The following is a 12,136-nucleotide window of genomic DNA, read 5'->3' on the forward strand; positions in this document are numbered from 1 at the left end:
TCTTCCATATCATGGTATGCTGCTAATGGGGCAATTAGAGTGTAAGGTCTTGATCAGGTCTTTTGTTTTTTTTTCTTTTCTGCTTGTGGGTTCTCCAGTGTTGTTTCCACGCTGCTTCCTCTAGGATTCATGTGTGATGCTGGGGCAATCCTTGTGTGTTTGTTTTGAGTTAGTTTGTCCGTCCTTTGGACGGTTGGTGAAAAGGCCTTGATGTTCTTGGTAACCTTGGAAATTAACCAATAGTCCTATAGCAAATCTAGTGCTCAACTACATGGTGGTACTTCTCTTTGAAGTATCCCCCCACTCAAAAAGCTTCAATGGTTTTCCTTCATCTCCATTATCCCCCATCCATATCCAACATCCGTCTCTCCTACCCCAGCTGATGCATTAGTATCTCTTTGAATCACTCATCACTCTTAGCTTTAGGGATCCACAATCCTAGTCTTAGGGATCCACCAATCCAAATCAACCCACCAAGCCTCATCTTTCGAGATCCACAATCCTAGTCCTAGGGATCTTCGAAACCCATCTTCCGCCAATCTATCTCTTTGAAATCCTGTTGCATCAACTTTATAATCCCCTCATCCATCTCCCTATCCTGGATTCTTTTTTATAGCGCTCCGCTCCTTCATCCTCTGCCTCCCCTAAAGTCTTAAGCTTGCTTCCCCTTGTGCATCTGATTCTCCTTTATCATTCTCCCATAGTGAGAGTTTGAGCTAATTCAACCCCTTCTCTTTGCCAATCTGAGTTTCCTTGCTCATCCGAGATTCTAGTACATTTCAAGAAGCCATCGAGCCTCGCTTTCTCTCCCTGCTGCCTTCTTGAGGGGGCATCTCACAGTCCATTCTCTCCTCTTCTACTCTAGTCTTGGGCATCTTATTTTCTTATCTTTGATGCCATGCCACTTGCGGCATCACACCAAAGAGGGGCAAAATGTAGACACCTAAAAATCTTTTAAAAAATAATATTTTTATTTTCTGAAAAAAAATCTCTGATGACATCATCATTAATTAATTAATTAATTAATTTTTATGCCATTAAATCCCTTTATCTTAATTAAAAATATTTAATTAAGGAATCCCTCCCAAAAATGTTTAAATCTTATTTAAACATTATTTCCTTATTTATTAATTATTTAATTAATAAATTGACCAAAAAACCCAAAATAAATAAAAAAATTATTTTTTGCCCAAAACTTGGCCAATTTTCTTAAGACCACTAACCTCTTCCAAAATCTTCTAATCCTTCTTTAATTTTGATTAAAGGCTAATCCCATCATTTCCTACCCCTAATCCCAACTCAAAATATTTAATTAAGATTAAATATTAATCCTCATGTTTATTAAAAAAGTTTTAATAAATATCTCCTTAGCCCAAACCCTTGAAATAAATAAAACTTTATTTATTTCTTAAAAATCTAATTTATCCTCATCCTAAGAAGTTCTAGACTCTTCTAGAAAGTCTTCATCCTCATCCTAGGAAATTCTAGACTATTCTAGAAAGTCTTTATCCTCATCCAAAGTCTAGACTCTTCTAGAAGATGTCTTTAAACCTAATCCTAATCCTCTCCTAACCTTGTCACATTCCCTAAACATGGGTTAAGAATTACTAACTCAAGCCAAAGTTAACAAATATCTCCTCCTTCACCCACCCTCATTAAATGCCATCCACTTGCCTATCCCTAAGCTAATCCTAAACCATCCTAATCCATCCTCTAATCATTTGCACAAGCCTAAACAAGCTTAAAACCTTCCTAATCGAGTCCAAGTCAAAATTTCTCTCATCACCCTCAAAATATCTCAACCATAAAATTTTATGAAGTCCACTAGGTCATAAATGACTCTTACAAGCCCTTTTATTGCTCTTACAAGTCATTATGAGGGTCTTTATGAAGATTTTATCCCTTGAGCCTCCTTTGTTGACTCATCCTTCCCCTTTCCTCCATCCTCTCACCATGTGACATGTGTCACTCCTTGATTGGCTATAAGGAAGCACAATCCATGTGCTCTCTTCTCATGCAATCTGAGCCCTCCATGAGCTTTTTCCCATCCTTGCATCTTAGCCCTCAATCCCTCAAGCCTCTTGCCTATAAATTGGATCCTTCCCCTTTGCAAAATAACACAATCCATGAAGTAAAGTTATAATGCTATTTTGAGAGCCAAATCCATACCAAAGCCATCTATCCACACCAAAAATCCACAATCATCCATTGAAGCCTTTGGAAGCATATTGAGCATACATCCTATCCATTTAGATAAAGCCACTCAACAAGAGAGCTTCTCATTGAGAGAGCCCATTAATGGCTCATATTTTCAATTGAGAGCTCATCTTAGTCTATCTTGAAGTTTATGAATTTTGTTTAGTTTGTAGAAGCTTTATTTAAATTTGGTTTCTATTAGCATACTAACATTGCTCATATACACATATTAGTTTTAGATTTCACTAGTACATTTGGGGCCAATATTTGATGGGAGAAATGAATGTCAAAATTATGGCACAAGTTGTCGGAATGGTGAAATCAAGTAGTGTCAAAGTTATTTCCTCAAAAATTGTGATGGATGGTGCCATCGTCAAAATTGTAATGGCATCACCCATCAGAAATCATGGACAAACCAATAAACACTAGTGATGCATATTTCATCACAAATCATGGGCATGCCATTGCAATTCTGATGACAATCATTATCGAAATAGCCAACACCTTTTTTGGCATCTACAATAGGTTGATCTAATGAGGATGTTGTCAATGTTATAACATCCCCATCCAAAATGTTTGTCAAAAATATTAACCGACCGTTAGAAAATTGACAATAACTAATATTTAAAAAAAATAATTTTTAAATACAATGAATGAATGCGATGATATGATTTCTTACCATGTGCTTCTAGAACATTGAGCACATAGTAGTGGTGTTAGATAGTAGGTTGTGGAATGGATCTCAAATCATGGTTTCCCTCTTACTAATTTAAGATTGAATCTCTCAATATTTTTTCAAATATCCTTTTCCTCTTTTAATAAATATTATTTCTTTAAAGATATCAACAATGCTATTGGTAATTTTTCGAAGGTATATTCAACCATGTCAATATCAATCACCATTTTTTCCCATATTTTGGTAAGCAACATTTTCAAGGCTCTTGGGAGATATATTTTGATTATTAAGGATAGGCAATGAATCTAGGCTGATTATAAGGGTCTACTAGTCCATTATATACAATGCTTTACTACTAATCATCTTTCTATTGATTATCTCCAATCTTGCGTCAAGATAGCAACCTCACTTACATAGTTGTAGAATGCTCCCCTCAATCATTTGTCTACGACTGTTCATGTTATTATTGACTCTCTAGTATGAAAGTTGTGTAAAATACCATGTACTAGATTGTGCAATAATGGATATCTATTTGATTTTTTGTTCCTTTAAAAATCATCTAAGAAAGGCTAGAGAGTTGCTTCCATCAATGCGAGCACTAGATGTTTCAGGCAATCTACTTTATAGTATCGTTGATCAAATAGATTGAATGTCCGTTAACTCCAAAACTTAATGTGAAAAAGTGATTTTTGTTCTTCAAGATTTCTTTGTGCATGAAAATATTGATCATTGTTAGGATCAGCCTACTGATGGACACATCATACCCTCCCCATGTCAAGAAGAATTGGTTAAGCAATCACATATAATGGAGTTCTAAACATTTCATGTTATGAGGTGGTTTTGAACAAGAATCTTGAATATTCCTTGAAAACTTGTTCTTAAATGGCATATTGATAAGCTTTCCCCCTTTTTCTTTATCTTGGATTAGCCCTTGATAGTAAAAGGTCCAATAGGCTTGACCTATGCTTTCTTAATTTTAGACTTCATTGTATTTCATATTGTTGCCTGACTTTAAGTCACCCATTTTTTTGGCAATATTGAGTCATATAGTCATCAAGTCAGTCTGATGTCTAGGTCTAGATCTCCCCTAGGATAGGAAGTCTTTGCCGAGTTCATTTTCATTTGCCATCTTGTTTCAAGCTGGTTGGGTTATTATCAGAGTTTCATTTCTTTGGGTAGGTTGTAGATCCTAACCCAACAGAGACTTGTACTTCAATGGATGTTTCTTTTTCAGGCAGAAGAATGGTTTCAAGACATGATTTTTAGATGCCGCAAGGAATTAGAGGAAAAGTCTTCATAATGACACATTGACAAAATTAGCATTTGGATGATTTAGTTTGTACTCTATATGATTATGTGTACATTTAGCCGTTGAGATCTTCCTTATACTAATGAATGCATTGACAATAGAGAGGCTCTTTCTTTGGATGTAGACATTCAAAGAGGTCTTTTCCATATAGTTGATTGATCTCTAGACTATATTGAAGAATGTAATGATGCCGATATTCAACATACAAACATCTTTAAAATAGAAGTATGATGCTATGATGGAGCATGATCAAGGACTATAAAGTTTTAAAATGAATCTCAGTGATGTGTTGGTCGAATTGGCGACAAAGAATTGCAAAATTTAACATTACTTAAACAACCAAGTATATGGAGCCTTGGCCCGTTTCAAGTTTTTGGCATGCATTTTGTCGATACAATAAAATAGCAGCATCTGGAGTGTCTATGAATTCTATTTGAAAGTTATAATGTGATCTTGAAGAAGAAAAAACCGTTAAGAGGACACAACATAACCGAGTTTAAACACCTCTTTTACATTTTTTGTTACAGATGCTAAAGGTGGTGATCTCCATTATTTGGAAGCTCCTCTATGTTCTTTGTAGTAAGACAAAGCTATTGCAAAAAATGGCATGCAAAAAGGTAAAGGAATGATAAAGTTATTGCCAAGCGGGTTTTCAAATTTTGGCTACTCCATTGCATTTTCGCTCCAGGTTTCCAAAAACCTGCCAGCTCATAATTTCATGATGTCGAGTTCTTTTTCAAAACTATTGATCTAGGTCATTTTTGAATGGCTCAAAGAAGGTTTCATGTTTAGAAAACAACACTTGAAAATGTGCCTAAAGGGCCAGGGTGGAAATCTCAAATTCTGGTGCACCATTGTCATTTTCGCACTCGTTTCTCCAAAACTAGCCAGCTTGAGTCTTGAGAATCTCAACTTGTTTTCAAAAACTAATGATATGGGTCATTCTCAAATAGCTCAAAGAACCTTTCTTGTATTGAAAGCATAGCCCGAAAATGTCTCTGATATTCAGAGCGGAAATTCACATTATTTTAGCGCTCCAAGATATGAGGTGTGCATGTTGCTGAACAATTGGATTCTCGACATTCCTTCCAAAGGCGACTGTCATATTGAAACAAGAGATGCTATTGCATGTCATGTCAAAAGGTCAAAAATTGGTGAACAAAGAAAGCCCTCAGAGTCTTTATCAAGAAAGCTCGAGCCACAACTTATATGAAGTACCCGCAGCAAGTCCCCTAGACCACATTTGTGTGTGATGTTTACGTTGAGGCCACAAGCATGAACAAGACATTTGATTCTAGCATGAAAGCTTCCATCACACCAAGATTATACATTGATGGTCCATATGGATCGACAACACAAGATTAGAGCAAATGTGAAGTGATACTTCTTATTGGACTTGGTTAGGCGCTGCCCCTTTCATCAGCATCCTCGAGAACATTGCCAATAACTTCAACAACCCTCCTCCTACTTACCATATGGATGATATAGAACAAGGAAGAAAAAATGGATTAAAAGAGCAAAACTCATTTGAATGGTTTAAAAGCATCATGAATGAAGTTGCAGAACTAGATCCCAAACCTGTGATAGAAATGCACAATTATCTGACAAGTGTTTACGAGGAAGGGGATGCTCGATCTGTCTTAATAACGATGGTGCAGGCTTTGCACCATGCCAAAAGAGGAGTTGATATCTTCTCTAGAACATCAGTAAGAACACATTTTGCAAGGCTCAATTGGCACAATTCTTCTCCAAATTAGTCCTGAGACACCGAGGTGCAAGAATATGAGTTTTTTACTGTGGGCCAATTGTTTTGGCCAAAGAACTGAATATGTTGTGTAAGAAATTCACGAGAATATCAAGCATTGTTCCATTTCATTGAAGTCCTAGCCATCTGACCCATGTCACAACTAATGTTGAAGTAATGTTCATCTTCTCCTAAAAGTGAGAGTGAGAAATCAACCTGAAGGAATCCTGAAGGAATTGGCTTTTTATAAAGGACACATGGAAGGTATTAAGTCATCACATAGATGCCTCCATGAAAATTATTAAAATGCACTCTATAGGGAGAATTATAAAGTATAGAGAATATTTTAAAAGTTAGTTTTCGTAACTGAAAGGCCACGGTTACAAAATCAGAATAGTCATGAAGAACTGAAGAGTCATCTTGGAGAGCTATTTATTGTAAACTCTTTTCTTGAAAGAGGGGTTCTTTTTTTGACATATAATCAGAGAGCTGGAGCAGGGAGAGGAACACATTTAATTTCTATATTTTTCGTTTCTTGCATTTGGGGGGTTTTCTATTCCATTTTTGTAATAGATTTGATACTGAGTTGTAAGTAATAATGATCAAAGCATCATTATTTGCTATGTTCATAATAAAGACAGATCTTTTGTTAAATGAGAGAGTTTAAAAGGGTTTTTTCTGATTATTCGCAATCAGAGAGTTGCATTAATCGATTTTGGGCATTATCTTACACCTTAGAATTGGATAGCAAATGTGTTGTGGATAAGAAGTGTTTGCAGCCATTTCTATTACAAGAACCCAAATAGATGACCTTCTGTTCTAATTTCATTTACATTGCATTTGCATTTGCATTCATTGAATTCATATTGCATCATCAATGCTGAGGGGTCAGAAGATGTGTGAGTTCTCGAAGTTGGTTAGGTTTAGGATCTAAATTTTTCCTGAGTTAATCTTGCCGAGGATTGAATTGGTTTTCCTCTTTCGTTCTCGGGTTAAGAATGCACCCAGTTAGTTTAGGCAATAAAACAAATTCATTGCATATAATTTCATAAGGGAGTTGTACCTTCCAATTTAGAGGAAATCTATCAATCTCATGATAGATTATCCAACTGTTGGCATCTAATTGTTCTTTCAGATTTGGGCATTTTGAGAATTTATTTAAAAGGACAATTTGTTTACCAATAGATTTTTGGTGACTCCGCTGGGGACTGGAAAAGAAGATCAGTGTTTAGATTTTACTTCCTTAGTATTATTGTTATCTCTGCAAGAAGTTAGCGACTCCATTTTTATTCTCATATTTTCTAGTTGAAGAGTCCAATGCTTTCATTCTCAAAAACTTTATTATCTTGCAAGAGATTGGCGACTCCGTTGTAAAAAGATCATGCCTATTAGAACAGATTTTTGAAGAACTTGCTGGAAAATTTTTTGTTCATGATCGAGGTAACATCATTATCTTTCCATAAATTTGATTCAGATTTCTATTACTCTGTTGTGCAAATAATATCAGGAAATGTATCGAGGTCAGATTCCTCTGAGAAATGATTTAAAATATAAAAAGAGACTTTTGCCATCTATTAAAGAGATTGTGATTGATGACGATCCTATGTTTCAACAACTCTAGAGTCAATTTAAAGAGAGTATTAGTTATGCCACAAGAAATAACTTGAGTATAGCTCAAGACCATCGGTCTAGAGAATTTTGGAAGTTGATTGAAAAGAGATTCTATGTTCTCCAGGAGTTCAGACAAAAAAGCACTGATGTGAATTCTAAAAAGGATGCTTTATCTCCTCCCATCTTCGCTGCTTTAAGAGAGCCTAAATTTTCTTCATCCTTAGTGTTATCATGGATGCGCCATCAGCATGAAGAAAGTAATCAGCATGAAAAACATTTCCAGCCTGAACCATCACAAGAAGAAGAAAAGGTTGTTACTATTCCTTGCTTCTCAACAGTATTTCCTATGGAATCATTAGTTACACCTTTAGATCCATCATTTAAGGTTGGAAATGAGACTTGTTCTCCTAATGCTAAACCTGATGCAGTAAGTATGAATCTAGAACCACTCTCAGAACTACAAACGAAAGAATCAGTTTCGGTCCAACATGCTGAAATCATTAAAGTTGCAGAAAGCATTCCTAAAGTGGATAGAATCAATAAGCAGAATGAAGAGATCATATCAACCAATGGTTTGAGTTCTGAACAGCAAGAGAAGCCTGGTTTCCCAGAAGCACGAGTTTCAAACAACCTTCTCAATGATGAAGAATTGGTAAGAACAGTTGACAAAGAATTTCCTTTCATACCTTCATTTACCTCTGATTTTAAAAGTTTCAGATTTGAAGAAAATAAAGGTAAACCTTTGCATGAAGTCTTTGATGAGAAAAATTAGATAGTTAATGCAAAACATGAAGAGTTGAATTCCATTGAAAATCTTTGTGAAATTGATTTTCAAGTTGCAAAGGTTTGTGATAATACTATGTCTTGAAGAAAAAGTGGAAACATGTTTTGTAAAATCTGAAAAAATGATTGAAGAAATGATCAGCAAAATTGAAAGAGAACTAAATGAGGATTATATTTTAAATTGTTGTCTTTTGGAGAATTATCCTAAAACAAACATGCTAGCTGCATTATGCCTTAGTGGTCATCATATTGAATCTGAAGATGTAGCAATAATAGATGATGAAAAGGAAGGAATTGTGAAAGATAATGAGGTATTGCAACATTATGAAGAAGATAGTGAATCTGATTATAATCCTCCCGGTCTGGAATACTCTTCCATAATTAATCCAGATATTGAAATTGTGAATTCAAATGAACATCTTGCTATAAAAAACAAAGAAGATATCTCAGCTTGGACAGATGCTGTAGCAAATAAGGAATCTTTCAATTTCAGCCCCATTTTGAAATCTGAAAATGTTAATGATAGAGCCTATGATTGGTATGATGCTATTTCATTTCCAAAAGCTTTTCATTTTTCTGATTATGTTCATTCTAATTTGAAAGATGATATCCTTGCTGAGAGTGGTAATGGAGTAAATAGATGTGAGTGTTTTCAAGCAGTGCTTTTAGAATCACTTGAATATTCTACCAGTCTAGATTTGAAAATTGATATCCTTGTTATAAGTGACAAGGTTGAGGAGAGTAGATGCAAGTATGATTTAGTGATGTTTGCAGAGTCTAGTGAGTTTCCTTCTTCACCAAACAAGATAGAGCATGTGAAAGGCAGTATGCAGATAAATACAGAGCAATCAAAAGTATATGATGAGGCATGGCTATTTGGAAAAGTTCTATGGGTTACTATGTTACAAATATTTTTTGGACTCAAATTCAGCAGTCGAGGATTGGCCAGAAGATATCAATGTTGTTGCAAGCTGGTGAAGCATTCTCCTCTATGTCGGAAAGGTTCATATTTCTCTCTTCCTGTAAATGGTTATGTATGAATCTTTCTTTGCTTTTGGTCCTGCAGGTGAGGCCTCCTCACCTTTTGTAAATAATTTTTCTTTCCAGTTTTGGTGTGTCTAGTGTAGCTTCTTCTTGCGTAGTTATTGATGTTGATTTCTCTTGCTTTGTTTCAGTTTGCCCTACTCCCCTCCACCCTCCCTATATGCACTTCCTCATTGATCTTCATTCTAGACTCCACAACCCAATGCTTAAGGCACTTGTTTAACCAGAGATGCTGGATTCTCTATGCACTTTGTAGAACATATTCCCCAGTCGGAGCCAGCTGTTGCCTGACTTTAAGTCACCCATTTTTTTTGGCAATATTGAGTCATATAGTCATCAAGTCAGTCTGGTGTCTAGGTCTAGATCTCCCCTAGGATAGGAAGTCTTTGTCGGGTTCATTTTCATTTGCCATCTTGTTTCAAGCTGGTTGGGTTATTATCAGAGTTTCATTTCTTTGGGTAGGTTGTAGATCCTAACTCGACAGAGACTTGTACTTCAATGGATGTTTCTTTTTTAGGCAGAAGAATGGTTTCAAGACATGATTTTTAGATGCCGCAAGGAATTAGAGGAAAAGTCTTCATAATGACACATTGACAAAATTAGCATTTGGATGATTCAGTTCGTACTCTATATGATTATGTGTACATTTAGCCGTTGAGATCTTCCTTATACTAATGAATGCATTGACAATAGAGAGGCTCTTTCTTTGGATGTAGACATTCAAAGAGGTCTTTTCCATATAGTTGATTGATCTCTAGACTATATTGAAGAACGTAATGATGCCGATATTCAACATACAAACATCTTTAAAATAGAAGTATGATGCTATGATGGAGCATGATCAAGGACTATAAAGTTTTAAAATGAATCTCAGTGATGTGTTGGTCAAATTGGCGACAAAGAATTGCAAAATTTAACATTGCTTAAACAACCAAGTATATGGAGCCTCGGCCCGTTTCAAGTTTTTTGCATGCATTTGGTCGATACAATCAAATATGAGCATCTGGAGTGTCTATGAATTCTATTTGAAAGTTATAATGTGATCTTGAAGAAGAAAAAATTGTTAAGAGGACACAACATAACTGAGTTTAAACACCTCTTTTACATTTTTTTTTTATAGATGCTAAAGGTAGTGATCTCCATTATTTGGAAGCTCCTCTAAGTTCTTTGTAGTAAGAAAAAGCTATTGCAAAAAATGGCATGCAAAAAGGTAAAGGAATGATAAAGTTATTGCCAAGCGGGTTTTCAAATTTTAGCTACTCCATTGCATTTGCGCACTAGATTTCTAAAAACCCGCCAGCTCGTAATTTCATGATGTCGAGTTCTTTTTCAAAACTATTCAATTGGGTCATTTTGAATGGCTCAAAGAAGGTTTCATGTTTAGAAAAAAACACTTGAAAATGTGCCTAAAGGGCCAGGGTGGAAATCTCAAATTCTTGTGTGCCATTGTCATTTTCGCACTCATTTCTCCAAAACCCGCCAGCTTGAGTCTTGAGAATCTCAACTTGTTTTCAAAAACTAATGATATGGGTCATTCTCAAATGGCTCAAAGAACCTTTCTTGTATTGAAATCATAGCCCAAAAATGTCTCTGATATTCAGAGCAGAAATTCACATCATTTTAGTACTCCAAGATATGAGATGTGAATGTTGCTGAACAATTGGATTGTCGGCCTTCCTTCCAAAGGCGACTGTCATATTGAAACAAGAGATGCTATTGCATGGCACATCAAAAGGTCAAAAATTGGTGAACAAAGAAAGTCCTTGGAGTCTTTATCGAGAAAGCTCGAGCCACAACCTATATGAAGTACCCACAGCAAGTCCCCTAGCCCACATTTGTGTGTGATGTTTACGTTGAGGCCACAAGCATGAACAAGACATTTGATTCTAGCATGAAAGCTTCCATCACACCAAGATTATACATTGATGGTCCATATGGATCGACAGCACAAGATTACAGCAAATGTGAAGTGATACTTCTTATTGGACTTGGTATAGGTGTTGTCCCTTTCATCAGCATCCTCGAGAACATTGCCAATAACTTCAACAACCCTCCTCCTGCTTACCATATGCACGATATAGAACAAGGAAGAAAAATTGGATTAAAAGAGCAAAACTCATTTGAATGGTTTAAAAGCATCATGAATGAAGTTGCAGAACTAGATCCCAAACCCGTGATAGAAATGCACAATTATCTGACAAGTGTTTACGAGGAAGAGTATGCTCGATCTGTCTTAATAATGATGGTGCAGGCTTTGCACCATGCCAAAAGAGGAGTCGATATCTTCTCTAGAACATCGGTAAGAACACATTTTGCATGGCTCAATTGGCACAAGTCTTCTCCAAATTAGTCCTAAGACACCGAGGTGCAAGAATCAGAGTCTTTTACTGTGGGCCAATTGTTCTAGCCAAAGAATTGAATATGTTGTGTAAGAAATTCACGAGAATATCAAGCATTGTTTCATTTCATTAAAGTCCCAGCCATCTGACCCATGTCACAACTAATGTTGAAGTAATGTTCATCTTCTCCTAAAAGTGAGAGTGAGTAATCGACCTGAAGGAATCCTGAAGGAATCGGCTTTTTATAAAGGACACATGGAAGGTGTTAAGTGATCACATAGATGCCTCCGTGAAAATTATTAAAATGCACTCTATAGGGAGAATTATAAAGTATAGAGAATATTTTAAATATGGGAAGACCAATAGGCAGAGGATTTATCAAAGTTAGTTTTCATAACTGAAAGGCCACGGTTACAAAATTGAAATAGTCATGA

At 35.9% G+C, this 12,136-nt stretch overlaps 2 pseudogenes; both read left to right on the plus strand.

Annotated features, from left to right (window-relative positions):
- Window positions 1-5,456: 5,456 nt before the first annotated feature.
- LOC149544021 (respiratory burst oxidase homolog protein A pseudogene) lies at window positions 5,457-5,967 on the plus strand (annotated as a pseudogene).
- A 5,263-nt stretch (window positions 5,968-11,230) lies between these two features.
- Window positions 11,231-11,835, plus strand: LOC149544022 (respiratory burst oxidase homolog protein A pseudogene; annotated as a pseudogene).
- Window positions 11,836-12,136: the final 301 nt, after the last annotated feature.

This window comes from Cupressus sempervirens, chromosome 8 (assembly GCF_028749045.1).
Source record: "Cupressus sempervirens isolate cs-2001-9-10 chromosome 8, ASM2874904v1, whole genome shotgun sequence".
Classification (NCBI taxonomy): domain Eukaryota; kingdom Viridiplantae; phylum Streptophyta; class Pinopsida; order Cupressales; family Cupressaceae; genus Cupressus; species Cupressus sempervirens.